General features: G+C 39.2%; 1 long non-coding RNA gene across 1 annotated transcript; it reads left to right on the top strand.

Annotated features, from left to right (window-relative positions):
• Window positions 1-22,775: 22,775 nt before the first annotated feature.
• Window positions 22,776-23,498, top strand: LOC126175721 (uncharacterized). Its single transcript, XR_007535607.1, has 3 exons — window positions 22,776-22,892; window positions 23,051-23,161; window positions 23,340-23,498. It is a non-coding gene; the product is annotated as an uncharacterized LOC126175721 (long non-coding RNA).
• The last annotated feature ends 4,213 nt before the right edge of the window (window positions 23,499-27,711 follow it).

The raw sequence follows: 27,711 nt of genomic DNA, 5'->3' as shown, positions 1-27,711 counted from the left end.
CTGTACGCGTCCCTTCACGTTTCCACTTCACTATCGCATCGTAAACAGTGGACCAAGGGATGTTTAGGAGTGAGGAAATCTCTCGTACAGACGTATGACACAAGTGACACCCAATCATCTGACCACGTTCGAAGACCGTGAGTTCCGCGGAGCGCCCCATTCTACTCTCTCACGATGGCTAATGACTACTGAGGTCGCTGATATGGAGTACTGCAGTGGGTGGCAGCACAATGCGCCTAATATGAATAACGTATGTTATTGGGGGTGTTCGGATACTTTATATCATGTAGTTATATAACAACTGCGCCAGACACTTATTTTATAAAGGCGTTGCCGATCTCATCGCCGTATTCTGCCTGCTTACATATCACTGTATTTGAATATGAATGCCTGCACCAGTTTCTTTGGCGCTTCAGTGTATAAAAGTACCATTAGTTGTGTGCCTAGTAAAGTTGTGATGGATTGGAAAGACCTGGTGTAGTTTAACAGCCTCTTCCGGAGGTTCCTTTGAAAGCAGAGCGACCTGCACTGCAGATTTAAACGTAGCCAAAGCATTGTAGACGTTCGAAATCTGAAGGAAGCGACAATGAGCGTAAGGAGAGCCATGAATTCGAAAGTAAGATTCTACTGCCAAAGTGATAGATAATTCTAAACAGTTTTGATCTTAACGGTTAGTTAGTAAACGGACCAGAGAGAATACCAAATTCCACTTTCCGAAACTGGTTTACTTAAGGAGATCGTACTGGATGTGCACTGCTGTTTTAGACTCTATTAATTATGGCATAACTATTTGTACATTGCATTGCGGGCATTAAAAATGAAGAAACTTGCAGCAGCGACAGTAGTAACTGTTTGATGATGATCCAAACATGGTCGATAGTGGAGAACGTTCCCGCGCAACCAAAAAGTGTGTCGAGAGACGGAGATAACAAGGACATTGGTTTTCCAGGCATTATTACCTAGTATACTTACGTTGGTTCGTGTCGCTTGTCAGACATATCCACTACGATTCAGAAGGGTGAGTCCATGCGGGAATCTTTGGACCGCTTTGCAAACTCTTTTGGACCGTTTTTTTAGAAAGACCATGTTATAAATCACCTAAAAACTAAATTTGCAATGCGAGCATGTAAGGCTCGAAAAAACGACAAGGTGAAGGTGCATATTTTGATGGTACTCAAATTAAAGGTGACTTCTTTTATTGTGTGCTACAAATGTTTAGTATTCTCTGGGGAAGGCAATATCAAAAGCATTGATAAGTAGGAAGTTAGATAAAGTCCGAATAACTCGAAAAACTTCAAAAATGAGGTGTCTTATGTCACCACTTATCGTGACTTATTTCACTCTGTTTTCCTGCTGTAACTACAGAATCAAACTGATTTTAAACTTCACAGTTGAACTATACATTACCAAGGCAGTGGAGGTCATAGTACTAGAACTGTTGCATAAAAGCTATAGAACACACCCTATAAATAGCCTTCAGGTTTTAAAACATTTTAACAATGTGAAAATCTTAGTTAAGTTCACAGCAATCATCCTGAAATGTATTGAAATGATTTCATATTGTCGAGAATTATTAACATCTTTTTATTGTGTAATGCTATTGATGTGCTAGTTTAATTCCGGTTTAAGGTATAGCGTACTTTGTGTTAGCACAGTTTGTGGTTTATGTGGAACATTAATGTATTAAAGAAAAAGGTATATAAATGTATTGATGTAGACCATGATGGCTTAACCACTCCGATTCCTTTTTAAAGTGAGCAACCAGCACAATTCCCCCATCGCCCTAGGGATCATGCCTGACAGCTGTACAACAGCAGGCATGGGTTGGTATCTTTACCATCAGCTCCCAAGTCTGATAACGGTTTCTTCGCACAGGATACAAGCCTAATGCTATATTTATGCAAGTGTCAGAGGCCAATGTTATAAGAGGTCTCCTTTAGGATCCTAAGCTTATGTTTACTTCAAGCTACCTCTATTTTTACAGGAGTCATTAATTTACTGTAGAATATCATGGGAAAACTATAGTGCCAGCCAGGTGATGTCAATGTGGGATTGTTTGGGAACCTAAAAATTACACTTTTCAAATGTGATTTCCTCAGATTATTTGAGCCACAGGAAAAGAGAAAAAGCCGGCAGCTGTGGCCGAGCGGTTCTAGGCGCTTCAGTCCGGAACCGCGCTGCTGTTGCGGTCGCAGGTTGGAATCCTGCCTCGGGCATGTATGTGTGTAATATCCTTAGGTTAGTTAGGTTTAAGTAGTTCTAAGTCTGGGGGACTGATGGCCTCAGATGTTAAGTCCGTCTAGGGGACTGATGACCTCAGATGTTAAGTTCAAAAATAGTTCAAATGGCTCTGAGGTTATTAGTCCCCTAGAACTTAGAACTACTTAAACCTAACTAACCTAAGGACATCACACACATCCATGCCCGAGGCAGGATTCTAACCTGCGACCGTAGCAGTCGCGCGATTCCGGACTGAAACGCCTAGAACCGCTCGGCCAACGCGGCCGGCTCAGATGTTAAGACCCAAAGTGCTTAGAGCCATTTGAACCATTTGAAAAGAGAAAACCGTTGTTTTTTTTATTCCTTATTTCATTTCATTATCGATAAAGAAATTTTGTAGAGGTGAATACTGTAGAGATGTCTAAAAAAACAAAAAAGACTACTTATTTCCAGTTTTGCTGACTCCAGCTCATTTCTTGGTCGCCAGGACTTTTGATATCATCTTCCATAAAGAGCACTAAACAATTGCCCAACATAATAAAAGAAATCAGATTTAATTTGGATAGCAGCGGAATATGGGGCCATTTTCAATGCACCTCCACCTTGTCGTCGTTTTTGAGGTCTTATATGCTCGCACTGCGAATCCAAATCTAGTTTTTAGGTGGTTTATAACACGATCTTTCTAGTTCCTTTTTTTTATGAAAGTGGGCCAATAATAACCCGTTTGTACGGTTTTACAAAAAGTCGTCAACGTTGCCCTCAATTTGTAAACTATTGGAAAGCAGTAAGAGAATGAAATTTTACGTTCTAGTACCTTTTACGTTCTAGTACCTTCTGTTGGTAAGTTATGATGTGCAAGGTGGTTTATCCCTCAAATACTTCTGGAGATATAAAAACCTTAACTTCAAATTTTTTCGAGTGACTGTTTTTTCGGCCGACTTTGCTTCGCCTTGTCATTGTTTTTAGGGCCTCATAAACTCGTATTTGAAAACCAAATCTAGTTATTAGGTGATTTACAACATGGTCTTACTAACGAAAACAATTTAAAAGAGTCTATAGCAGAGCCTTTTTTTATTTGGACCAAAAATAGCCAGTTTTGGCGTTTTTTAGGAAAATCGTCAACTTTGTCCTCAACTTGTAAACTGCTTGAAAGCTGTAAGAGAATGAAGCTTCATATTCTACGACCGTGAATTGTTAAGTTATTACGTGTAAAGTTTTAGGTTTGTCCCGCACTACTTCCGAAATATAAAAAACTAAACTTAACATTTTTTGTAGCGTTTATTTTTTCGGACTACTTTGCTTCAAATTATCCGTATGAAAATTACTCGGGTAATCCTCTTTTATTATTTCGCTTAAGAGAGCACAAAAAGATGGCTTAGTTTTGTCCTTTCAAGAAAATGTTGCCAGAGATACTATGACTCAAAGTTGCCGAAAACTCACGAGTGAACTGTTGATAGCTGCACTTGGGCTCAAAGATCTCCAAAGTATTGAATTAGTGATCGTGAAACTGTACCAATGTTTATTCGAAGATGTGTGAATGTTGTTTCAAAATTTCAGCAAAATCCGTGATGGTTATACGGGAACTCTTTCCTAAATTAGACCACTTGGCATGGAATGGCCCAGTGAGTAATGATGACGCCGACGAGCACAGTAACAGCTACTGTGAGCTGTCCAGACGAAACTCGCCAACTTCTAAGGATCTTCCACAAGGCAAGACATGGATCTCACCTACCAGAATTCCGAAAATATGTGTGAATACAGAATGTCGGTTGTTGTTGTTGTTGTTGTGGTCTTCAGTCCCGAGACTTGTTTGCTGCAGCTCTCCATGCTACCCTATCCTGTGCAAGCTTCTTCATCTCCCAGTACTTACTGCAACCTACATCCTTCTGAATCTGCTTAGTGTATTCATCTCTTGGTCTCCCTCTACGATTTTTACCCTCCACTCTGCCCTCCAATGCTAAATTTGTGATCCCTTGATGCCTCAGAACATGTCCTACCAACCGGTCCCTTCTTCTTGTCAAGTTGTGTCCCCAATTCTATTCAATACCTCCTCATTAGCTATGTGATCTACCCACCTAATATTCAGCATTCTTCTGTAACACCACATTTCGAAAGCTTCTATTCTCTTCTTGTCCAAACTATTTATCGTCCATGTTTCACTTCCATACATGGCTACACTCCATACAAATACTTTCAGAAACGACTTCCTGACACTTAAATTTATACTGAATGTTAACAAATTTCTCATCTTCAGAAACACTTTCCTTGCCATTGCCAGTCTACATTTTATATCTTCTCTACTTCGTCCATCATCAGTTATTTTGCTCCCCAAATAGCAAATTTCTTTTACTACTTTAAGTGTCTCATTTCCTAATCTAATTCCCTCAGCATCACCTGACTTAATTCGACTACATTCCATTATCCTCGTTTTGCTTTTGTTGATGTTCATCTTATAACCTTCCTCTCAAGACACTGTCCATTCCATTCCACTGCTCTTCCAAGTCCTTTGCTGTCTCTGACAGAATTAAAATGTCATCGGCGAACATCAAAGTTTTTATTTCTTCTCCATGGATTTTAATATCTACTCCGAATTTTTCTTTTGTTTCCTTTACTGCTTGCTCAATGTACGGATTGAATAACATCGTGGAGAGGCTAAAACCCTGTCTCACTCCCTTTCCAACCACTGCTTCTCTTTCGTGCCCCTCGACTCCTATAACTGCCATTTGGTTTCTGTAAAAATTGTAAATAGCCTTTCGCTCCCTGTATTTTACCCCTGCCACCTTCAGAATTTGAAAGAGATTATTCCAGTCAGCATTGTCAAAAGCTTCCTCTAAGTCTACAAATGCTAGAAACGTATGTTTGCCTTTCCTTAATCTTTCTTCTAAGATAAGTCGTAAGGTCAGTATTGCCTCACGTGTTCCAATATTTCTACAGAATCCAAACTGATCCTCCCCCAGGTCGGCTTCTACCATTTTTTCCATTCGTCTGTAAATAATTCGTGTTGGTATTTTGCAGCTGTGACTTATTAAACTGATAGTTCGGTAATTTTCACATCTGTCAACACCTCCTTCTTTGGGATTGGAATTATTATATTCTTCTTGACGTCTGAGGATATTTCGCCTGTCTCATACATCTTGCTCACCAGATGGTAGAGTTTTGTCAGGACTGGCTCTCCCAAGGCCGTCAATAGTTCTAATGGAATGTTGTCTACTCCCGGGGACTTGTTTCGACTCAGGTCTTCCAGTGCTCTGTCAAACTCTTCACGCAGTATCTTATCTCCCATTTCATCTTCATCTACATTCTCTTCCATTTCCATAATATTGTCCTCAAGTACATCGCCCTTGTATAGACCCTCTATATACTCCTTCCACCTTTCTGCTTTCCCTTCTTTGCTTAGAACTGGGTTTCCATCTGAGCTCTTGATATTCATACAAGTGGTTCTCTTTTCTCCAAAGGTCTCTTTAATTTTCCTGTAAGCAGTATCTATCTCACCCCTAGCGAGATAAGCCTCTACATCTTTACATTTGTCCTCTAGCCATCCCTGCTTAGCCATTTTGCACTTCCTGTCGATCTCATTTTTGAGACGTTTGTATTCCTTTTTGCCTGCTTCATTTACTGCATTTTTATATTTTCTCCTTTCATCAGTTAAATTCAATATTTCTTCTGTTACCCAAGTTTTTCTACTAGCCCTCGTCTTTTTACCTACTTGATCCTCTGCTGCCTTCAATTGCCTTCACTACTTCATCCCTCAGAGCTACCCATTATTCTTCTACTGTAATTCTGTCCCCCATTCTTGTCAATTGTTCCCTTATGCTCTCCCTGAAAGTCTGTACAGCCTCTTGTTTAGTCAGTTTATCCAGGTCCCATCTCGTTAAATTCCCACCTTTTTGCAGTTTCTTCAGTTTTAATCTACAGTTCATAACCAATAGATTGTGGCAGAGTCCACATCTGCCCCTGGAAATGTCTTACAATTTAAAATCTGGTTCCTGAATCATTGTGTTACCATTATATAATCTATCTGATACCTTCTAGTAAGTCCAGGATTCTTCCATGTATACAACCTTCTTTTATGATTCTTGATCCAAGTGTTAGCTATGATTATGTTATGCTCTGTGCAAAATTCTACCAGACAGCTTCCTCTTTCATTTCTTACCCCACCCATATTCCCCTACTATGTTTCCTTCTCTCCCTTTTCCTACTCTCGAATTCCGGTCACCCATGACTATTAAATTTTCGTCTCCCTTCACTACCTCAATAATTTCTTTTATCTCATCATACATTTCATCAATTTCTTCATCATCTGCGGAGCTAGTTGGCATATAAACTTGTACTGCTGTAGTAGGCGTGGGCTTCGTGTCTGTCTTGGCCACAATAATGCGTTCACTATGCTGTTTGTAGTAGCTTACCTGCACTCCTACTTTTTATTCATTATTAAACCTTCTCCTGCATTACCCCTATTTGATTTTGTATTTATAACCCTGTAGTCACCTGACCAAAAATTTTGTTCCTCCCACTAATTCCCACTATATCTAACTTGAACCTATCCATTTCCCTTTTTAAATTTTCTAACCTACCTGCCCGATTAAGGGATCTGACATTCCACGCTCCGATCCGTGGAACGCCAGTTTTCTTTCTCCTGATAACAACGTCCTCTTGAGTAGTCGAATCCCGAAAGTAAAGAAAGAAATGAGTGTAGCAGTTATAGGGAAGTGGACATACAGTGCGTTGACTTCGCCTTTATAGGCAGCCATGTTTTTTACTACACGCATCGGATGGCGTAGCACTAATGCACCGAGTGGAAAAATGTTTCAACGAACTGTAAACGATTGTGAAACTGCTGATGATATGAATTACCAGTCAATGTCGTTCGCCATATCTACTGCGCCAGGCTCCAATCTTCACTTTCAAGAAGTATCACAAGGTTCGCTACTATCTGTACAACGCCAAATACACAAGTTGCACATCCGAACTTACCTATACAGCACCCAAGTGTTACCCTGCATTTTGAACCGCGTAGCGAGCGTCTCTATAGGTTTGTCGGTGTCTCACGACGCCAAGTAGCACAGGCGAAATATAGACGAGCTAACGCAACTACCGTTTAAGTTTGCAGAACCGCAAGCTTGCCTTCGTGTGGTAGAATTAACTCTAGAAAACTACGGTATCACTGAAGACCATCTTAAGTTCGTGACCGTGTTAAATAATTCCGTATTTTGGGATTACTTCAAACGCTTTCGAATTTTGAAGCCATCCAACATCACAACAATGAATGGAAACATTCCAATTGAGTTTTCTAATACTTCGTAAAATTATGGGTCAACATTTACTATTACAAAAGTAGAAAAACTGCGTGTTTCAAGATACACTTGATACAGGGGGGGAGTGGGGGTGGGGTTCTTGAAAGACTTTTGTTTTTGACGTCAGATAGAGGCGGATACAAGTGGGGAGCGCAGGGGCCGCCACGCATTGCCACCCGCCCGCCAGTCAGCCTGCACGCAATTCGTTCGTAAAGGCCTTTACAAATGTCTGCTTGTGTCTGTGTATGTACGGATGGATATGTGTGTGTGTGTGTGTGTGGAGTGTATACCTGTCCTTTTTTCCCCCTAAGGTAAGTCTTTCCGCTCCCGGGATTGGAATGACTCCTTACCCTCTCCCTTAAAACCCACATCCTTTCGTCTTTCCCTCTCCTTCCCTCTTCCCTGATGAAGCAACCGTTTGTTGCGAAAGCTTGAATTTTGTGTGTATGTTTGTGTGTCTATCGACCTGCCAGCACTTTCGTTTGGTAAGTCACATCATCTTTGTTTTTAGATATATTTTTCCAAGTAGTGAGGTATACATATTACATATTGACAAAAACTTATGATGGAAAAACCATATATCAGACCTGCTTAAGTCATTCAGGTTCAACTACTTTTGCCATCGGAATTGCCAACTTTAGAGGTACGGAAGCTGCTAAGTTCATATTTTCATTCACTGATGTACAATATAATATTCTGAGGTAGCTCCTCACTTCAGCAAGAACTATTCATTTCACAAAGAGAAAGTTACCGAAGTTATGTTTAGGGTACAAACACACACACACACACAAACACACACACACAGATACAAATATTTAGTCAATTATGTAGGATAATTCAGTGAATGTAACCGTTCGAATAAATTTTTAAATGTGTTCTGTTTGTTCAGTTGACACATTTCACATCACAACATTTATCATGAATGTGATCTGTGCAACATGTGACAATCTAATAATCAGTTCTGGCTGTATTGTGATTTATAAAACAGTTTGGTACAAAAATTCTGTGGAGACTTTTCCATCTTGCTTAAGTTTCAAAATGACACTTAAAAACTCTAGTGCAAGTCTTGAAAATCTTTCACCATGCACAAGCAAGAAATTGAGAATCCAAATTCAGTAATACATGGTATGAAGGTATAAGACTATATACTTTTAAAAAAAGTTTGACGTTGAAAATACCATAAAATTTTAGTTTTCCTGTAGATAATTATATATCAATGCCACAGTGAGAAGTACTTATGAAATTAAGTCTCCATATTTATATAGATTATATTGAGTGTTCTAGTATATGTAAATACGTCATGTAATGATTACATACAGAACATGGGAGGTCCTATGAAATTTGAACCAGACTGTAATACTCAGAAACATCATAAGCACAATCACCAGTCCTTAGGTACTTCCATTCTTGGGGTTTGTCTTTTTGCAACCCATGTTTCTTGGTGGTATAACTGTATCTGTCAGGTAAATGTAATGCTTCTGTGTATATTGTGTGTAAAATTTACGAGGAAAAAAACTAAACAACAATATGCTTCTGTGCATAATGTGAATTCTATACATTATTTAAGTTAATCCTAAAACACAGTTACAAAACAAATGAGACTAAGCAGAAGACTTCAAAAACTACGAGCTCATGTAGCTGACGAGTTCATTCGCTTATTAATTTTTATTCACGCGACTATCTTGTACTGAGAGGAAAGACCAGTATGTGGAGTGGATGAAAACATTCCTTTATCATAAAGTAGCCTACAACAGGGTACCAGCTTATTTTCTAAATGTAACCATCCTTTCGGTTGACTCTTGTATGGGATTTTCTCTAGGGAAAGTTTGTCAAGTTAAACAGCATATGGGTGGCAGTTGATCCACCTCACTATACTCTTACACATTTTTGCACCCCTTACACATTTTACTTTACTATCAAAACAGTAATACTTATCAATGTACTTATGTACTGGTTACAAATTATTCTGCCTATGAACTCAGGATCATGATTGCTGATACAAACTACAAGTAGGCAAATTGCTAAAAAGCACACTGGTTCTGAATGAATGCAAATACCGAAAGTATAAATTTTCATTCTGACCTGATTTAGTGTTCATAAAATGAGATTTAACTACAAAATTTATGGAATGGTTATAGATGACTGTAGAACATTCTTATGGGAAAATTATTACATAGGCAGGCCAGCTCGTGCTATGCTAGGAATCTTACTGAAGTTTATTGTAGGTAAGCATTAAAATGTGTGTCCTTTGCAAGTGCGTTCTATCACAACAGATCGCTAGTAACAGTCTGAAGCTTGAAATGGCAAAGCAGGTCACTACAATTAAAATTAAAGACAAAAATATTATCCAGTTGCTGTGCCTTCTCACAGTTTGAGTACAGATATGCTCACAGAGTTTCTGTGTCCATAGCAGAGTAGACATTACTTCTCATACTCTATATTTGATTGTAACCTCCTCTCTCTCACTCTCTCTTTCACATAACTGGGAAAGTGCACATATGAATCTACCAGTGGCAGTGTTTTTAGGAGCAATCCGATAATTTCAGTTGGCAGCATTTAGCAGAAATCTTGAGTGTTGTCTACAGCATTCGCCATTCACACAATGCTCAACTAAGGCAAGCTGATAAAACTGTATTATGCTCAAGATTTATATTATTGTAATTACTTACAAATATCTAAGCACATCAATAGAAAAACAAATAATGAACTTTCAAGATTCAGACATTTAATTGTCTTTATTTATTTGATGCACACAATAATGTGTCAATAAGAAGTGTTAACCAGTCATTCTACATTTTTGAAATATTTCATCACTTTATATTAACAACTGGCATACAAAAGAAATCATCGCTTCTTCCCTCATTTTTTCCCTCCTTTGTAATTAGGATTGTTTGGATTCAGTTGGTTGCCATGATTGTCCAGATCTGCTTTACTTCCTGTTCCGTGGTAACCAGCATCACGGCCTATAAAAAGAGAACATACTGGCATTTTAAATTTCCCGCAGTGGCATTCACTATTTAAATTGAAAGATTAGTTACAATAATAAAGCATGTTTCAATACAACACAGCAACACTTCTTTTCTTTGAGAGTACCAAAACTGAGAACACTCTTCTAAACAATTATTTTGGATTAGTACTTAAAAAATAAAACAATTATTTTAGCTTCGAACTTAAAAAACAGTCAGCCAGTTAGTGTGTTTCATTATAAAAACACCTTTTTTACAAGAAACTTGTACCGTGATAATTTCGTCTCTGCACAATATGTGAATTACAAAAGTAGCAGAAGTAAAAAGTATCAGAGATACAAGAAGGCTGCACGCTAATATCAGAGAGAGTCATGGCAGCAGAATTGTATAAAACATCATAAGAATCCCAGGTGTCTTTAAAGCTGTATCTCACATTCATCCAGCAGCACCTTGTTCTGCTGTTGTTAAGAATTGTGTGAAAGATCAAATAATTGGATTGCCTTCATGGGAGATGCGAAGTATACTGCTAAAAATGAGGCAAATTATGCTATCTGGGGTACAAAGGATATAGCTAAAATTCCAGCACATGTTATCTCACAACTTAAAAGTGACACTTCGTAATATAACAAATACAATTTAGCAGAAAGATGTATTGCGAAATTGAAGTGCATAAAACATAAAACAAACTACATATGAAACAATCAGTAATAAATTTGACCATATGTTTCCCCTAAATGTCAGCAATCTTGAATGAGACCTGCAGAGGATTCATGGCATGTACATAAATTAAAGAAAACTTTGAAATTTTCCATAAATTGGTGCAATTATGAGTTCACTGCCTTGGAATGGTCCTCCCAAACAAGATACGCCACACAAACCGCTACTGCTGATTAGTCAAAAAGACTCGTAAATCCTGCTGGACAGTCCATTAGCCCTAAGTAACCCAGTCAAGGATCAGCAGGCAAAACTGCCCTGAAAACAATACATTAGAATTATTGTAATATTAAAAACAATTATTGTGATCTGGATATCACCACGTGGGTTGATAAGACTTCATGTATTAATTGAAACTGAACAATGGTACACTGAAGACTTAATTAGCATTATTTATCCTTTTCTGTGAAAATTTGCCCAGCCTTTAGCAGGAAACACACACTTGTGGTGTGGGTAGTAATTTTCACTGTCAAAGAAAGTAATTTTAATGTAACTGACTTAACTGCTTTTCAGCTTCGGAGTAGTTTCAGAATTTGCTGCAAGAAGTGTAAAATGAGATAAAGAAAACAGCAATTATTGGTGTTAACAGACTGTAACAAATATGGATACCTTTTTGAGAAATCATGACTTGCTTGTAAATATAGACGACACATTTTCTCTGTTAAATGGCTGCATAAATAATTACTAACAGATGACAAATACACTTATTAACCAACGAAGCCAGCTCCAAAAAGTTGCACAGTTACAAGATGAATTCAATCTGACTTCACTCATTCATGAGCCAACTAGAGAAACTACCACAAGCAAAAAAATGCCATAGTAACAACAAACATGAGAACCTGAACTATGTTTCGTACACATATGGAATGTAATCGAATTAAATCAGGTGATGCTGCGGGAGGGAATTAGATTAGGAAATGAGATGCTTAAAGTAGTAAATGAGTTTTGCTATTTGGGGAGCAAAATAACTGATGATGGTCAAAGTAGAGAGGATATAAAATGTAGACTGGCAATGGCAAGGAAAGCGTTTCTGAAGAAGAGAAATTTGTTAACATCGAGTATAGATTTAAATGTCAGGAAGTCATTTCTGAACGTATTTGTATGGAGTGTAGCCCTGGGTGGAAGTGAAACGTGGCCGATATAGTTTACACAAGAAGAGAATAGAAGGTTTTGAAATGTGGTGCTACAGAAGAATGCTGAAGATTTAGACCAAGAGATGAATACACTAAAGAGATTCAGAAGGATGTAGGTTGCAGTATGTACTAGGAGATGAAGAAGCTTGCACAGTATAGAGTAGCATGGAGAGCTGCACCAAAACAGTATGAAGACGACCACAACAACAACACCAACAAACATTCAACAATAATTGTCTCATCATATGATAGCTATACTGCTGACTTTTATAGTTTGACACCACATGCCAAGAACCAACAGAAGTTAAAACACGGAAAAATATAAACTTATCTATACAAATTATGTTGTCATTGAATCGAGGGGAAAATTAAAATTGCCCAACAGTGCAATGTTGATAGAGAAAATCTCAAGCTAAAAGAAGCCTTCAAAATTCATTTGTCACAAATACCAGTAGCCTACCGCAAAAATGTGTCCAGACAAAGCGAGCACATTGCAAGACACTGATCCAACTACATTCTCTCATGACTTAATTAAAAAATTTGCACATTTCCTTGTCAATGCACAAAACAACATCCAGCCTCCCATATCGACAATTGCAATGAGGGTAAAACTTTGATAGCCACGACTTCTTGGAAATTACCAAAACCAAAATTGATTTCTAAAATGTATATCAAACAGCACAGCAACAGGTGCTCATTTCTTTGAAGACGTGACAGATAAGTGGCAACGTGAACACAGAACACTGTGGAGGTATTGGAGGTATACACCTATAGTGAGAGAAAGCTTTAGACTGTACGAAGTTATTACAGTAACACATGAAATGAAACTGCTCAACACTTTGCATGAAAGCAACCCAAATATAAGCGCCAGTGGAGTTCCACAGTACAGCCTTATGACAAAACTAAACTGTGCATACATAGTGAAATGGTAGAAAGGGTTAAGAGTAAAATTACTTGGTATAATCATTAAATGAAATTGGACATGCATCCTAACATAAAGGGTGTCCCAGAAGAAGGGACAATATTGAAGGATAGGAGCGGATCAATTATTCAAAGCACAGAAAGTCTAGTAAACATGAGCACTACAGTGCGCACCTTACGAGCTATGAGGACTTCACTGCTTCGAAACACACCTCTTCTACTGAATAAGTGCTCATTGTGCTTAGAGTCTGCGTTTCAGAGCCCATATTTACTGGATTTTTCTGCTCCAAGTAACTGTTTCTCTCTTACATCTTAATACAGCCTTACACCTTAATACAGCCCATTCATTCTGGAACACCTTTTATTATCTGATTTGCGTCAGTGCAGTATTAGGAATACAGGAAATTTTACATGGGCCGGCACAGAACTGCATTCTACGAAAGGCGTCTGCAATGGGCAGGTCTGAAATAAGCCAATGCACGGGTCTGTATAGTAATGAGTGTCCCACAGTGAAGTTCCAGAAATTTCTTACCAGTGATTTATGATCTTATCACATGCTAACAAATAACGTATTCAGAAAAGTTTATTATTTGTTGTATTAACTCTAACTGTAACTTTTGCTCCTCTCATAGGTACGCAATCAACTTTAGATGCTTAATCAAAGTATTGCGTACGAAAAGTGGCACATCGGCTTCAAATCGATACAGAACGCAATCACTGCTCTGCCACCACACATTTCTTTCCCCTGTGAAGTTTATACCCCGCAGGCCCTTATAAGACTGTTCTAGCCACTACTGCAAACAAAATGCTGTCCTTCCCACTGCAGACAAAACAATGTTGCCCTACACACTCCTACGTTTTCAGCAATACTCACTGGACCATGCTTGTACTAGCTACGTTAAGCTACAAATACCGGGAATAAGATATATGAAATATTAGTACTTTCAACATTGCAGCCCAGTCAGCAATCATGTTACTCTAATATATAAGAAACTATCAGCCTCGACTGCGGTAATGAAACCAACCTTTACCTAGGTTTCATCCCAAATAATTGAGTCTGCTTCAGAAGATATACCTGAATCTATAATTCTAAGAGGGCGTGGTCTGGAAATAAAACTAAAACAGCCTGAATAGGCATAGTCACATTTTAAAAATGCTATACATAAATACTAAGACAACACCAACACTTAAGCTCTGGCGTGTGCCTCGTCTCAATGGACGCCGTGCGGTGGGCCTCGGTGGGATTCAGGTATATCTTCTGGAGAAAGCTCAATTATTTGGGCTGAAACCTAGCTAAAGGTTGATTTCATTACCGCAATCGGGACTGATAATTTCTTACATATTAGATATGAAACTCATTCTTTTGAAACCTTAACTATAGTAAACGAATGACATCAAGAAAGTTATCGTTCAGACACTCTTACTGACTGGGAATCCATGAATTACAGAACAGCAGCAAAATACATAAAAATTAACTGTACCACCTTCCTGTGCGCACAGGTAAACTTATATCCGGTACAAAATAGTACATAAAGCAGTATGGCAAAAATGCCAGTCACCTACAATACTCATCAATACATCAGTACTTATTCTCGAGCCGGCCGGGGGGGGCGTGCGGTTCTAGGCGCTTCAGTCCGGAATCGCGAGACTGCTACGGTCACAGGTTCGAATCCTGCCTCGGGCATGGATGTGTGTGATGTCCTTAGGTTAGTTAGGTTTAAGTAGTTCTAAGTTCTAGGGGACTTATGACCTCAGATGTTAAGTCCCATAGCGCTCAGAGCCATTTTTTGAACTGATTCTCGATGTAAATATTAAATAAGAAAAAAATACTTTAGAAACATACAATTACAAAACAGATTACATCATCTTAATTCATTTTTCAACATTCTCGAAATTACAAACAGCAAAATTATTATGACATAATTAATACGTAACTACAAACGTTAACGCTTGGAACTACCAAGGTAAATGCTTAATCAGCTCATTACAGAGCGAGGCATATCTTCATAAATTATAACTTACCAGGGCCGGATTTCTCATGATTGGGATTGCACTGGTTTGCACGATTATCCTGTGCAGCCTTGTCCATTTTTGAGACAACGATAAACAGCTTCCGACAGAAACGCGCGAAAGAAACGAGACGTACTCTGTTTATGATTGAGCGTACAGCTTGCGCTAGTGTCGTATTTATAACCAAGACGGTTTTTTTTTAATATACGTTGTGTGTTGCTGCTGGACTCACTTCGTCGTTCGGGTATCTACCAGTGGCAGCGCAGCCAACTTGACGACTTGTCACTGCGTGGTACGTTATCTGTGTGGCATAGAAGCCATAATATAGAACAGAAACGCGTAACTGACAAAAAATTATATTTAGCTGTGTTATGGATAACATTCTAGAAATTTTGGGATATATGTCTTTAGAGCACTTTAGGGATTAATTGATTTTATTCTTGATATGGCAAGGTTTGCTCTACTGTATGGGAACTCGGGTGTCATATTGTGATCTACGTATTATAGGTGCATCCGGAAAGTTGATTTGATAACATACAATTAAGGATGTTATTATTCTGCTGACAAGTTAACACTTTTTTTAATCGACAGAAACTTTTTTCGAAACGAAGGAACGTCTAAATGTTTCAGTATAAACTTAACGACATTGTTCGCGAACGTGTTGCGTCGTTTTGAATTTCCTTGTGATCTCACATGCAAGACATACATAGCCAAGTAAAGCGCTGAGTTGAACTATTTATGCAACCCTTCGTGTATATGAGATTCTGCAAAGGCGAAAGGCAAATGCGAATGGTAGCCTATAAAACAATTACATTCAGAGCTTTCCAAGAGCAGACAAATACGATTACGCAGAATCTCATAGGCCTGATAGAAAAGCTCTTTGCAGTGATGCCTCTGAAACCATTTGCAAAGAACAGCCACATTTATTTTCGTATTTCCGTTAGTGTCGTTTGATCGTTTGGGAATATTATCGTATCTCGTCATTGCAATGCTCGTTTAGTATTATTTGGACTCGTTCTGATCCGTTAGATACAGTTTGAGTTATTCGAGAAAGATAGGCGCTGGTTTGCTCTGGACGCTAGTTCCAATGTGTTCTGTCGAAAAACGTAGTTAGTTTGGTTTTTAGTGTAAACGGACTAAACTGACTTCTATTTGTCACATACTTCGTAATTAAAAAAGAAGTGGCTGTCAACAGATATACGACCTGTTTGACACATATTGAGTACATATTATCAGTACCTAACTAAAAGGTTTACAGCATGCTTTAAGTAGTTGCTTACTAGTTCATTGTCACAATAAACGTCATGATGTGGAATATGTCGGTGTAGTGTTAGCAGAAAAATTTATTAAAATAATTGCACTAGGAACATCGAACAATGTGCATGTAGGGCCTACTGCTACTCTTCAAAAGTATTAAAAAGAAAACTTTCTTTTCATTATTTCAGCTTTTAAGAGATATATGTTCTGGTAAAATAATGACAACATTTTCTGAATGGTTTCTAATGCAAACAGCAAAATTTGCGTCTTTCAAAATTTATGTACAGCTGTGTTTCCATTAACCACGGCCAAGGCGTCCACTTAGCATTGCCGAGCGCGACGGGAAATACTGTGACATTAGCTTTTTTTCTTTTTGTCTCGCTTCCAGCGAGGAAAGTAAAAGAAGTATGGCTGCACAATAATGAGACGAACTAAAGACGAGGGAACGCCAATTTGCGGGTGTTTTTGCGGGAATTCCCACATTCCTCTAGTCGGATACTGGTCCTGGATTAAGCTTCACTCAATCGAGCCAAATCACATAACTTACAAGAGACAGTTTCTTCGACTTTAGTTATGCAGCTATACTGAAAAATGGAAATAATGATACTAACGCAATAAATCCGTAAACATGATCGGCTGTAAAATTCTGTATGCAGACGAAGTATCATTCGAGCTGAATGGGCGTTTTTAAACTTCATTCTCCATTTTCGAGGTGTGTTATTGAGGCATTTTTTGTTGGTTATTTTTGTTGATATTCAACAAGGTTTTCTCAGTTCTTCAGGTCTTGTACACACTAGCATACAAAATCGACAGGTGAGAGACATTTCTTGTCTACAGATGCGCTTTTGAAAAAAAAAAAATAAGGTTGCATTTGTCAAAGAATTTCGCAGTTGGTTTTACAACTGTGATATTAATTCGATGAAGGAAAGTTAGCACAGTAGTTGGCAATGATTGATGAAATCAGATTAGTTGTCGTATGGAATCGATTTGCTGGTCTGAATACGGTTTACAATCAAACAATATGATATCCCGTACTGTTATTCCACTACATTCACAATAAGTAAAGATGGCTAGGAGATGGTCTATGATTAAATCTCACGCAAATTATGGAAGTTATAAACTTTTTATTTGCCTTAATTGTGCAGAACCACGGATTCGTAGAAATGTTTGGTTGTATTTGACCACAATATTTCCCTTTGACGCGTATGGATAACTGGTATCCTTCTTCCCACTGTCACCTTTTTATTCATATATTTTTGTAGTCTTCAGACCTGACTACTCCCATCTGAAATGGAGACACGAGACAATTCTTACACAATGTTGCGCAACACTTCGTAATGTGGACCTGTTTATAAACACAGGCTGCAGTCGTTCTCTTAGCGCTGTAAAAGGCTTCATCGATTTTTATTATTTTTGTTTTTCTTATTGCTAAACATCATTTATCAAGAGTTAGCCAACAAAGAAAGTGTAGCAGCCGATTAAAGAATTAAGTATTTTCACTTGGCATCGTGTTTGTGGGGAAGCTGGTAATTCTGAATATAAAAAGAGCAACAAGAAGAACTGGCCAAAAAAATATCAAGTATTAGGCCTGTGGGTATCAGTGAGTACTGTTCGAAAATGAAACATGGTTCTTCTACTCTCAAAAGTCGAAAGTAAATTACAGCCGAAACGAAGTCCCTCCGCAAACAGTTCACACCAACGTGTCATCTTTATGTTTCTTTAACTATTCATTTATTATCGCTGCACAAGTCGCGATCCCAACAATGTGAGCCATATTTAGAGAGTATCGAGAAAGACGACATTCGGATGTGTTCACGAAATAAAGTAACAGACCGTCTGTATACGTTGTCTAGCTACATGTCTATAGACAGTCCATCTACAGTGCCTAAAGACAATGGCTCAATTTTGTATACAAGTGTGAACTCTTTAAATTCTTAGAATAAATTTGAGCATCAGCCTAACGTTATTGGAAAACGAAAAATTTTTTTGTGAATATTTTATACCTATATTTTTAACTCGTTGGATACCAGTACCCTCAATTTAATCATGTGAGAATTTAACTATATGATCATTAAATCAAAAAGTTAACATCCATATTCATACTAACAACAAGAAAGATGCATTTTGCAAATTTGCCATTTGGATACAAAAGTAATCTTTAAAAGTACAAAATGGATAGCTGTCGATCATTCGAATACGTTATATATACATTCCCAACGAGCTTGGGGCAAGGCAAGTTTTTCAGTCTATCCGAATAAGTTATACAAAAAAATTGCAATATTAGCATCTTTCCCACCAATTGCAAAACTGCTGCCGCTGCCGCCCATTAGTTCCACACAAACTGCCTATATATATGATAAAAGTTAGTAGTATCCACGTGTTGCTTCTATCACCACTGAAGTCATTGAGATGACTGTGGAACTCTATAATACACGCAGATAATCGCAGAGCAGTTATGATACCAATTATTATTGTTACCTTCAATTCAATCAACGGAAAAAGCTATCAACGAAACTTTTTAGTGTTCATGTGTACAACTATATTACCTGAAAAGAGGTCGCAGTCTTGCTTTTGCCGTGGCGTAGTGACTTCGTTACGTTGTTTTTCGCTGTCACCACAGTACCTATAAATGTGCTTTTGCAACCGTGTGCGTGGTTTCGCCTCACGCATAAAGAAGCGTTAGCTGCATGCATCTTTCTCAAAACGCACGCACTCAGACCTAGAACACAGCCATTCGTGTTCGGCTTGCAGCTGCCGCTGCAGCCGGTTTATCTTGAGACAAAGATGAAATTCTAAAGAGAAGCGCCAATGCTCAGTTAATAAATAACTTTTCAGTCATAATGCACAGGTATTTTAAATGTGGTCGAAGAGATAAAAATGGCAAGCAGTATGCTCGGTATATGGACCTCGAATCGGTGCCAGAACGCGTTTTGTATGTCCCACAAAACTCTTTCACTATAATTGCCTCCTTCCCACAGGGGATAACTGCATCTATGGACCCAAACACATGAGTTAAAAAAGAGAAACATCATTTTCTTTGCTAGAAGGAGAGGGAAAATTTGAAATTTCAAGGTCGAAAAGACGTCATCTCTCGTAGTTGCACCTTATCAAACTGTATGGGGTGCAAACAATGCATTATCGCTGTACACATCGGCGTCTGCATGGGGTGACAAAAGGAGGCACTTTCTTTCCTGGGATCGGGAGTGCAGACTTTTCATTCATCACAGGATTCCCCCACACTTCTAGAAATGATTGTCTATGATTCCCTTAAACTGCAGGTTGAGGCAGTTTTACCACAACGCAGGCGACCACAATAAGAAACTCAATGTGTTTAACAGTCGCTGCATAACTTAATTTTTGCGTGATTGTCACATTGTTCAAGGAAAATAACGCCGTTTGCTTCGCCACAACTGAACTTTTGCACTGACCTTAGGGTTGCCATATTTGGCTTAGATCTCTTCGGGACACTCTGAGCTGAGGATGTAGTAGCGAAGTACAAATTTTATTTTCGTAAAATGAAGAACAAACCGCCTTCAGTCAGAAGTTGCGTTTATTTATTGCACTATGCATTTGGAGGCTCATCATCTGTTGTGCACAACAGAAGCAGACATCATACAATGTTAAACTGCAAACAACTAAAAAACCTTATGTAAATCACTAAAAAGCACCTGAAGATGAGCCTCCAGGGCTCGAAATGCATAGAGCAGCAAATAAACGCAACTTATGACTGAAGGCGGTTTGTTCCTCATTTTACGAAAGTAAAACAGTCGCGGACGAAACACTGAAAACAATGGATAAAATTAACAAATTTTATTTAATGTGATTTCTTTTTATTTAGGACACAATTCTATGGAACTTGTTGCGGTAGAAGTACACCATATTTTTCGGAACATTTCACCTTTTTCAGCAAATCTTTTTTCCCTTTTACACATTTATAAACTCCATGCAAGTCAGCTTGTAGTTAAACTGGCAGTGTAAGGCAGAATACACAGTCCCTGGCAGCAGTCGATTTCTTTCATCATTTCACTGGGCCATTAGCGAAAATACTCTTTCCGCAGTGACGATTGTGCGCGGGAATAGAAAACAAATACTCGTATTATTTTAGCAGTTGGCATTTGGATTCAGGATTTTCGGTTTCCTTAAGAAAGACATTCCACCATTCATCCTTCGTGCGTTTAGACTTCCAGTCTTTGGAGTCACGCTTAGTATCCAAAAGGCTCTTCACATACATACATTACGTTTTTTAGTCAGGAATATAACTGTGTTTCCAATCACCACCCAACCAGGAGTTTCGGACAGCGTCATCAAGTCAAATGGCGCTAAATCTAAAATGTGCTTGCATCGTCGATTCATGATACGCAACATGCAACGCCTTCTGTGAGACGGCCATGTCTACATAAACTTGTTGACATAAATTTAAAACCAACTGAGGCTGCATTTACATCTTGCGCTAACCGATGGCGTTACTGCAGTACATGGGCCAAGCTCGTAACAGTATTTTGCAAAATGGGGACAAAATTGGGTCTTGTCGGGATAAGTAGATCCATAACGGTGACGGTTCTGATGTATCGGGACGGATGGCAACCCTAGCTGACCTACTAAACTCCATGCAGATCCGAATAATTACGGAACATTGTTGTAACAGAGCCCCCATTCCTCTCCTCTTTCTGTCGATACTGTGAGCACATTATTGTTGGGTAAACGGTGAAAGGAGACTGTAATTTCTCACATCAATTCGTTAGATTGCTAGCCCCTCCCCCCGTCCCTTCTCAGGAAGAACGCGATTGTGTTTAGCAGTAGGTATACTTCTTTCAATTGCAGCAATCCTTTTCTTGAGTACTATAATTCATGTGAAGAGTAAGGTGTTTTCTGAATCATATACGAACGTTTCAATCTAGCTCGTTGGTCATACTTTGCGCGTGATTGTCGATTTTGTATGAAAGCTTCTAGGTTTTCATAAAGATACGTCTTTTAAATCGTGTTGCAAACTATTGATTAGCTTTATCTAGACTTTATTTTTCAAGAGGACAATCCACTGTTAAAATTACTTTTACTCTCTGGGCTATTCTATCGTTGTTTTCTGCGATTTAGTGGAAAACCTAACGTTGTGTTCTGTAACAGATCTCAGAATAGTGTGGCCTTATAGCCCGTAGTATATTGGTAATCCCAACAACTGGTTGTCTTGAAACATCCTGGCAGATTATAACACTTTGTCGGACCGGTATGGACTCGCATTCGGGAGGACGACGGTTCAATCCCGCGTCCGGCCATTCTGATTTAGGTTTACCGTGATTTCCCTAAATCGCTCCAGGCAAATGCCGGGATGGTACCTCTCAAAGGGCACGGCCGACTTCCTTCCCCGTTCTTCCCTAATCCGATGAGACCGATGACCTCGCTGTCTGGTCTCCTTCCCCAAAAACAACCCAACAACCCAACTCGGACCGGTACTTGAGCTTGGGACCTTTACCATGCGCAGTCTTGATTATGATATGCTCTTTTGGAATCTATTAGATAAACCACCTTTGTGTTCAGAACGAGATTTTCACACTGCAGCGGAGTGTGGGCTTCCTGGCAGATTAAAACTGTATGCCGGACCGAGACTCGAACTCGGGACCTTTGCCTTTCGCGGGTAGAGCTGCTGAGAACCGAGATGTAGAATATGAGTAGAGCCATAGAGTCAAAACATTCAGGAGCGTCACAACTTCGATCTGAACATTTGCTGGAAGGAAACGAGACAATTTTCAATGTTAAAAAGAATGTGTGTATTTTGTCAACATTTGTGCAAAGGTTTCGTTTTTTCCATTACGTAATCATATCGCACAGTCGTTCGTTGGATAGCTCCATGTTGCGCGTCACATCTCTCTCTCTCTCTCTCTCGCGCGCACGCGCGCTCTGTGTGTGTGTGTGTGTGTGTGTGTGTGTGTCCGTCCTGTAACAGATGGGGACTCCCCCGGCTAATTGACGCCATGTGCTTTGGGAGGGGAATTACCGCCTTAACGTGCCGTGTGACTCTCGGCGTAGTTTGTGGAGAGTAGTGATGGGCTAAACTGCGATTTTCCGATATCAGTGATTTCTGTGAATGCTACTTTTCAGTATCTGTTATTCTTAACTGTGATTTGTCGCAGTTAAGAGTCGCAGTTAAGGAACCAAGTCACGTATCCCTCCGCCACTGCTATTTCTGCGATTTCTGCTACTTCCGCGATTTCTGCGACTTCTGTGACTTCTGCGATTTCTGTGACTTCTGCTACTTCTGCGATTTCTGTGACTACTGCTACTTCTGCGATTTCTGTGACTCCTGCGATTTCTGCGACTTACCACCGCATGAAAAAGCTACATCTGTCCACACAGAAAATTGCATCTCAACAAACCTGTCATTGGTAAGTATGTTTTACGTTTGTTCTTCCGTTGGCTTTAATCTTGTATTAAAGAAACAACTGTGAAAATATTAATAGTGTAATTAATATGTAAGTAGCCATACAGTACCGTAATAGTTCGTGTTTAGAAAATAAATTCTAACGTATTGTTATGTTCTCAGGTACCCGAACTACATTTCAGTTACTCAGTAAAGTGATAACTCAAAATATCATTGTCAGCAGATCTGGAGAAATTGCCACTGCGTCTTTAGACCGTTTTCGTCAGACGAGAGGTTAGTTTCTAAGTGTTTCGATGGACTTAATTACTTAAGTGAGATCGTTCTTGCAAATGTGAAATATACCCCATTGAGTGGCTTTCATTACAGCAAATATTAGCAATCTACTCTGCCAATTATATTGCTTGTAATTAGTGACAGCAAAAATTGTTTAATAATCCTTGTGATTTTGCAGACACAGTTCTGGTTGCTGTACGTATCTATCCACATCAAGGCTGTAGGGAGAGACTCGTGAAGATTCAAGAGAGCTCTTAGAGGATTTGCAGTTTAAAAGTGACATTATTGCGAAATAAGTGTGCAGATGAGTGATTAAACTGTGTTTTATTGAAGTTGTTGTGCGATTTTAAAGGAGTAATAAATGTTAAATACAGTGAACAAATAATGAAAATCTCATTTTCCACATGTTAAGCCGTCCTATACCCGTAATTTTCCGCCACATATTTATTGGTAAACACTTGTTGGAGAGTGAAATGCCGCCCCCCCCCCCCCCCTCTTTCTCCACAATCTTGTTGTGACACTGACCTGTAACATATCCCGAAGTCTACAATATGCATTTTGAGGCTGTTGATACGAAAGTGGGAAGTACAGATCTTACAGTTAAATCAGGAATAGCTTAAGTGAATTCCTTGAAAGTAACACAGGAAAAGCTTACTTATGTAGGTGGTAGTAGTGTCGGCAAAAAGTTCTTGTGTGTGAAGTTGCCATGTAGAACACCAGGTGTAAAACTTTTCTCCCGAGTCTTGAACTGTGTAGGAACAAAAGTGAGGCATTCATATGACTGTTTTCATTTCTCTACACTTATACAGATGTCTGAATTCTGCTGTGTTAACATTGCAAAGTCCTGTAGGCATGTGGAGTATTAACCAAAACTGTCATATTGGAAGCAGAATCAAACACATTTGTTACGTTACTTGATATTTTCAGGAGAAAAATTGCTTCTTATTAATATAATACATTCAGAGTCACAGCAGTATTTGACCAACCATAACTGATGCTGAATGTGCATGTCGTCATATAATATGAAGGGCTTATTTCAATAGTGGTACAAGTCCATTACCTCCACTTTTCTGTCTATAATGCTTCCGAAATTAGTGATCCAAACAAACATAAATAAAGCTTCATCTCTAGCAAGAAGCCATATGCTTGAATATTTCTGGTATCTCAAATGCAGATTTGTCAGCGCTCATTTAACTTTACGACTCTGTATCTCAAAATGAACAAAAATGGACTTGTACCACTATTGAAATAAGCCCTTCATATGCACACACAGCACATCGTTCTCGTGAGGCACAAGGCTCTCATAACGAAGTACGTACGCCGGTCAACAGATGACACTAGGAAAAGTATGTTAACTGCGCTTTTTAGTTGCTACTTGCGACTCTTAGTTGCGATTTGTCACAGAAATCGCAGTTTGACTCGGTAGCGAGTAGCGTAGTATGAACTTTGCTCAACAGATGGCAGTGCTAACTGCGCTTTTTAGTTGCTACTTGCGACTCTTAGTTGCGATTTGTCACGGAAATCGTAGTTAGGACTCAATAGTGTATCGCAGAGATGGGCGTAGTACGAACTTTGACCCACAGATGGCACTGTTAACCGCGCTTTCTAGTTGCTACTTGCGACTCTTAGTTGCGACTTGTCACGGAAATCGCAGTTTGACTCCATTGCGTACCGCAGAGATGGACGTAGTACGAACTTTGGCCAACAGATGCCACTGTTAACCGCGCTTTTTAGTTGCTACTTGCGACTCTTAGTTGCGACTTGTCACTGAAATCGCAGAAAGCAGTGCTAAATTCGACCAATAGATGGCTCACGTCTTTGAATATGAAATACTACTTGCGACTGCTAACTGTGACTGAAATCGCAGTTAGATTCTGTAAAGTTGCTACTGTGATATCTGTGACTTCTCAGTCACTGTGATTTCTAACAGATACGCGATTTCCTGCCCACCACTAGTGGAGAGTGTTTGTCTCTGCGCATTAGCGCTGATACGATTGTTATCACCTTACTGCGTCGTTTGCTCACTGCTATACGAGGACAATGAAAGTCAATTTCCGTTCGCGAAATACTCAGCTTCTTAATTTCGACAACTACAGGTCGGAGATGTTCTTAACAGTTGACACAACACATGTTCCATCCGTCCTCGCGAATTGGTAGTACCAGAAGCACGAGGAAACAGTGTAGCGTAATAATTTATTTCTTTTGGCTCAATGGCCTGGTGAGAAGCTTTCAATTGGACGCCACTTCAGCTACCGACCCCAGTTATCCTGCTGGAGAAAGTGGACCTACAGTTTCTGATAATTTCTCATCGTCGAGAGGTAACGGCTAAGTTAAAACGTAGCTTGGATTCGATCCCGCGACCTCTCGGTTTCCAGGCACGCGCTTTACCGTCTTTGCCTCATTTTGTTCGTCATTGTTCTCGGTATTTGGTCCGGAGGGACGTCACATCGCCATTCCGGAAGAACAATGTCGTAACTGTCAAAATGAAAAGTCTACAGGAGACACAAAAAACCAAACGACATTGTTTAAAAACTTCTTTAAACAACAGTAAAATTATCTATGGAGTTGAAAGTCGGCCTAATTGTGACGCTAAGTGTTCTCTACAAAACAAAAAAATTATTCCTGCTAAACAGCACCCCTTTTACTCCCTTGCAGCCCTTTTGACAAATGTGTCTGTTTTCCGATATTATTAACCAAATAACAAATACGGTCAAAATGTGTGTGGGGAACTTAAATGTATGTTTCTACCTATAAACTGAAATTGTCCCCACTCGGACTGTTTGTTGCTATTCTTACATTGAAACACATCACCCCCTTTTTCACATCGATATAATTTAATTTCAGACACTTCGAATATATTCCCGTCAATGTCATTGGCCATGTTAGGAACCACTCATCATGCAATGTTTTAACGTCCAAGAAATGTAAATAATCCATTTGTCTCAGATGTAGAGGATTTTCCTTCGGATGACTGATACGTATTGATTGGGTACATAATTTGGCCCTGATTTCTTGGCACTCTTAAATGATCTCTCAGTGATGCTGTGAATTGCTTCTCCTTTCTGCATGTGACCACGAATCAAATACTTGTGCGTAATGGTCCGAATATTCAACCGTTTTACTGCCTACAAATACACTGCAATCATATATCTGCAATAGAAAATGAAAATTTTAATCAATGTGATTTTTACAACAGAAGCATTTTGTTAGATGCTTTCTGCGAATCACAATATGAGTTTTTGGTACTTACTTCCTGCTCTGTTGTCCTCTACAATTGTCGGAGTAAAATATGACATTCGTCCCAGGAAGGTTGCTTGTTAACTCTTCAGGATACCGTAAGACACAAATTGCTATTTCTACGTCGCCTCTGTTGTAAATCCCTCATGATTAAAAAGCAGATACTTTTTTATCGTTTCCAGTCTCGGTCACCTGCAACAAACAACAAAAATAAGTACATCAGACTTCAAGAGTAATAACAGATTTTGAAAACAATGTAGGTATGGACACTTCGTGCTGAATTGTAACAGTTGAGCCTCGACTTGTAGGAAAAGACAGATGTTTGTCCCGTTGGCACTGTTAAGACAGCTTGTAAATCATAAACTGCTAGTTGTATCTCCTCATTTTGAGCCAACTCCTTGTCCATGTTTTTCTCAATGCGACTCAATTGGCGGCCGGAGTGGCCGAGCGGTTCTAGGCGCTTCAGTCTGGAACTGCTCGACTGCTACGGTCGCAGGTTCGAATCCTGCCTCTGGTATAGATGTGTGTGATGTTCTTAGGTTAGTTAGGTTTATGCAGTTCTAAGTTCTAGGGGACTGATGACCTCAGATATGAAGTCTCATAGTGCTCAGCCATTTGAACCATTTTTGAACGACTCAACTCTTCCTGAAGTTCTTGAAATGTATCTTTTAGCTTTGCTTTCTCTTCCTCTGTAGCGTTTTTGTAAGCTTCATACTGGTCGCACCGATCCTGCTTTGGCTAAAAAAATCCGATATTAATTTCGATATTGAATATACGCGTGTAGGCGTTGCAGTTGGCAGGTTACCGGAAGATCGATCTGAAGCGCAAATTTCTGCAATGGATACGCCACCATCGATGTTGAGACACTTCTTCCACAGTGACTCTCAATATGGGGAATTTAGGTTATTCCTGGAGGACTCCAAAATTTCTGGATCAACCTTTTGACCAAAGGTGACATCCCATTTTCGCTTCGATAACAGTACGGATTTGTCTTTCTGTTATTCCCAAAGTATTTATCAGAAACGTTTTGCACACGAATCGTCCACTTATCTTTCATCAAGTAGAAAGCGCTGTTCGACTTTCTAGGTTCACGGCCAGTAATGCGACTATATTTGATAACGAACATTTCAATACAGGAATTCAGGAAATCTCGTTGTCTTTGTAACGATTCCAGTGCCCAGTAAATCGTCAACAGCTGACGTCTGTGGACTTCTGATAATGTCTTTGTACAAGAGAGGATATCAGTACATGCAGCACTCAGTTTTCGAGCCTTGACAATTTTACCCGTTCATGATGTATAACTTTCGCACTGT

The sequence above is a fragment of the Schistocerca cancellata genome, chromosome 3 (genome assembly GCF_023864275.1).
Source record: "Schistocerca cancellata isolate TAMUIC-IGC-003103 chromosome 3, iqSchCanc2.1, whole genome shotgun sequence".
Classification (NCBI taxonomy): domain Eukaryota; kingdom Metazoa; phylum Arthropoda; class Insecta; order Orthoptera; family Acrididae; genus Schistocerca; species Schistocerca cancellata.
This window is presented reverse-complemented; position numbering and strand designations above follow the sequence as displayed.